Source organism: Camelina sativa, chromosome 19, assembly GCF_000633955.1.
Source record: "Camelina sativa cultivar DH55 chromosome 19, Cs, whole genome shotgun sequence".
In the NCBI taxonomy this organism is placed as follows: Eukaryota; Viridiplantae; Streptophyta; class Magnoliopsida; order Brassicales; family Brassicaceae; genus Camelina; species Camelina sativa.
This window is the reverse complement of record NC_025703.1, coordinates 17,399,091-17,403,479: the sequence shown is the minus strand read 5'-3', so window position 1 is coordinate 17,403,479 and position 4,389 is coordinate 17,399,091.

The window sequence follows — 4,389 nt, the reverse complement described above, 5'->3', positions numbered from 1 at the left end:
TCAAAATTTTAATTTACACAATATTTCTTTTTTATTTGCTAAATAATATTGGCCTAATCATTACGAATAAAAAAATAATAATGAATATTATTAATCTAGGTATAGACTTCCAATTCAATAAAGATAATAATCCTCTATATTATAATTCACAAGTCACCTGACCAATAAATATCTACCACATGGATTTTGTTTTCAGTTTAAAATGTAGCAGAATAAAAAGAAAATCGAACATTGTAAATAATCGGATAATTGAAGCAAATTCATGTTTTCCGAATAATAGATAAGCAATTTATATGTTCATCTCTCTGATTAAAATGCTTCTTCAATCTCCAAGATCTCTCCACGATCTCCATCCACCTTCCATGCACTAGCAAAAAATTTCGCAAAACCACTCGACAAAATGTTCATCAATAAATTGAGAGATTTTTTTTAATGTCCTACCTCTACAACTCAGCCATGGGGCCATGGCCACCTTCGTTTGGAAACAATGTAAGTTATCATCACATATTTGCCACCTCAAGTCTTTAACTCTCTCTCTCTCTCTTCTTGGGTCAATAGTCTAACTCTCTCTATGTTTTCATTTTTCAGTGATAAAAATTTGTTACAAACCAATAGTTGACGGGACCAAAAGTGAACAACTAGATCAAACACGTACTAGACGTGAATAGCTACGAGCCGAGGTTGGCAAGAAACAGTAATAATGGACTTAGATGTGAAAGATTTTGTTGGTACGGGATTTGGCACCCCCAACATACCAGTCTAAATCAAAAGTAACCTGTTTACCTAACTCAGGAATTCGGTCCAGGAGGCGAATTAATTCGGCTTTCGAGTGAAGGCCCAACGAAATCGAAAGGCCTAGTTTGAGAGCAACAAGCCGACTTCCAAATCGCCTCATGACCGACTTGACAAAGAAGAAGAAACTTTCCTAATTTCAGTTCAAACTATTAGGAAACTAGACTTATCTTATAATCAATGAATTCATATAAATAGAGGGGTACCCTCTCCTTGTAAAGCATCGAGCAATTAATACAATAACCCTAGTTCTTCGTAGTTCTTGAGCAAACCGTAACTTTTTCTTCAAGAGATTTAAATTCCTTTTTCATTCATAGCTTTGATCGAGTTTCTTGAAAGAGTTCTTTACTGAATTTGTTTCTCCCTTCAAACAAAAACAAATTCATTGTAATTGATACTAAGATTTTTGTGTGTCTATCCTAGCAGGTTCAATTAACCTTATGCAGTTGTAATACTTAAGGTGTCAATCCAGTTGAGATGTCGCTAACAATTGAGATGCAATCAAGAAATCACATTTCAAGCCAATCCAAAGAGAGTGTTTTTATCTAACAATCCTAGGATGATCAGAATGCAAAACGAAAATGAGTTACAGGACTAAAAACGATAATGTAAGACAAGAAGCGAAAATGAATGAAAACAGAAAACGAGTCTAAGCAAGAATTAAATAGCAAGAAGCGAAACAGTCTCAGGAATGTAATAAAACTCAGAAAGATAGAAGTCCTAAGGATGGGTAATCGATATCGGTGGAATATCCTAGTCTACAGAGTGTTTAACATGCCACAAGAAAACTATCCCTAGACAATGAACATCACGACTTAGCTAATCCAATCTCTTGGCAGAAGCTACTCATACTCAAACACTTCCAAACCTAGCTCTCGCTAGAGAAACATGGTTAAACAGGCATGACGAACCAGTTCATTCACGTCAACAAACATCCTAGACAACTAATCTCTTAGGCTAGGAACGTAAGTCTATGGCACTAGTTGGTCAGACATTTCATCTAACACCTTTTGGGTGTGGAAATGTTTAAGCCCTAGTTCCAATTGATCAGAGAGAAACTAATATTTCTAACTCTAGTCCAGAAGGGAATCATACAAATCAAATCTTAAACACCCTACATCCTAAGATCCTCCACCTAGTCTATCTCATCCCCAAGAACTCTAATACTACTCAGATCCGAAAATCATCATCAAAGTTACAAACTTGGAGAAGATTGAATCAAGCATCATGAGATAGATAAAAATGAGGTGAACAACTTTGTAGAAGAAATCAAATGCAAAAACTCAATAAAATCAAAGCTATCTCGATTACAAGATCAGAGAACGTTTTAGGTGGTTAGATAAACCTTAGAAAAAAAACGAGATAAAAGAGGTCTTCAGACAAGACTTAACAAAATGTATTTATAGTAAAAACATGTAAATTCCTAAACCTTAAAACGACAAAGTGAAGAGTCGGTTTAGGAATCTCCTGAAGCGTGTAAGACGGAACGTCTTCCTGACATGTGTGAACGAGTCAGTGTGCATCCAGTGGCTCGACCCAGATTGCTCGAGTGAGGTCGAGTGATGCGTGGTGAGGCTGGCTCGAGCGAGGTCGACTGGGTGGAGTGGAGGATAACTCTTGAATCACACCTCAAATTGGCTTGAAATAAACGGCGTTGGAAAGATGACTCAATTCCCTACAACTTTGATGAAGATGTCGAAAGCTAAATCTCACTCGAGTGGAACAGCTCGAACGATGTGGTTCGATCGAGCGGATGAGACTGGCTCGAGAGAGGGGCTAGATCGGGGTTGTGAGATTGGCTTGAGAGACGGTATTGGGAGTGTTGTGCAGTGGATGGGTCGAGTTATGCGTTCCCGACGTCTCCTAGATACCTAAAATACTCTGAAATGCACAATGTATGCAAGGATGATGCAAGAACTACCTACACATGCAAAGTCTATAGAAAGGAATAGAAAATGATGCAAAACAATGAGTTATCCTAGCTAAATGCATGATAAATATATGCTAGGGAGAAACAAAACATAGATATATCAACTCCCCCAAACTTAGTCTTTGCTTGCCCTCAAGCAAACGATCAAGAACAAAGTATGGAAGAGAGGTGTGAAGATGGGGTCTTAGAACCTAAAACATGCTGAATAGAGTAGTTAAAATCAAGGTCCTTGTTCTTAGTTCTATGATGCATGGTGAAGGGACTTTATTTAAAAACTTTGTTGAAACGATTCTGATCTTTAATCTACACATGCAATCCTATCAATCATTTCCTTTAACATTTATTAACAGAGAACCGTGAATCAAGCTAAACAATGTTATCGAACTCATTTGGCTAGGGTGAAAGGTCAAGGACGAAGTGGTTTTATCAATACAGAATAAGGTTCTCTCACGAAAAGGAGTTGAGCTTAAAAGAAGGCTAAAGGTTGAAACCAACTGATACATACAAGAGCAGTGCCCTGTCTACCCAAAGGTCCACAAGAAAACTCAGCCCTAACATTCTAACCCAGAAGTTGGTCCTATCTCTACCCTTTGTCAGCAACATCATCTCAAACTCTTTACTTAGTCTTAGGAGGAGTTCATTTCTTTTCATTCTAGCGGATTTGGAAATCTTTATAATCACTATGGTTCCTTTTCTTTTCTTCTAAGGACTCTAGACATCTTAAGCATTTTTACTTTCTTTTCTTTGTCTAATCTTTTATTTCATGCCCAGAACCAATTACTCTTTTTACTTTGCTCAACCCAAATCCTTTACTAGACTTGTAAACTTTGAAAACACATCACCCTCCTTAAGACTTTCTACCCTTTACTCTTCTGCACAAATCCATACCCAATACCCAAAATTGAGTTCTCACCTAGTCCTACTAGTCCGGATAACGCAAACTAGAACTACACAGGATCCTACTCTTGTCGGTTAGAACTTAACACTTTCTAACAAGCTCAACTCGGAAAAGGCCTGACACTCAAGAATACAATTGGCTTGAAAGAACGGTTGGTTAAGGGTGATATGATCATGAGACCATCCAAGACGACCCTTGAGTCTTGCTCAACACGAACGAAGTCAAAGATCAACTCTTCCAGCCAAACTACTTTTTGGGATATATTATGGGCAAATGTCATGAAAACCCACTTTCTCCTAAAGTATTGTCACAAAAACCCACTTTCCACTCATGGTATACTTTCCCAAGTTTTTTGCTTATGTGTCCACTTTCCTTTTACATTTTTGCCCTTACTAACAACTTACCTCTCTTTCTCTCCTTCTTTTCTCTATTTTTCTTTTCTTTTTTGTTGTTAACACTTTAACAAAGTAAAATATATTTATTTGTTATCATAAAACAAATTTTCTATTTATTTATATAAAATATATTATGATTATATATTTTCTACATTTTAAGATACATATTGCTATATTTTTTATGAATTTTTAGATTATACAGTATCCATCAGTCGTTGAACATTTGTTCAATTATAAGTGGATAATCAATTGCAGTATTGTTAATAGATAGTTACTTGTGTTTATTCATACAAAATATACATACATAAATTTGGTTAGATCTTTATCCATAGCATATTATCCATAACACAACATAGACCAAATAAGTACAAAAC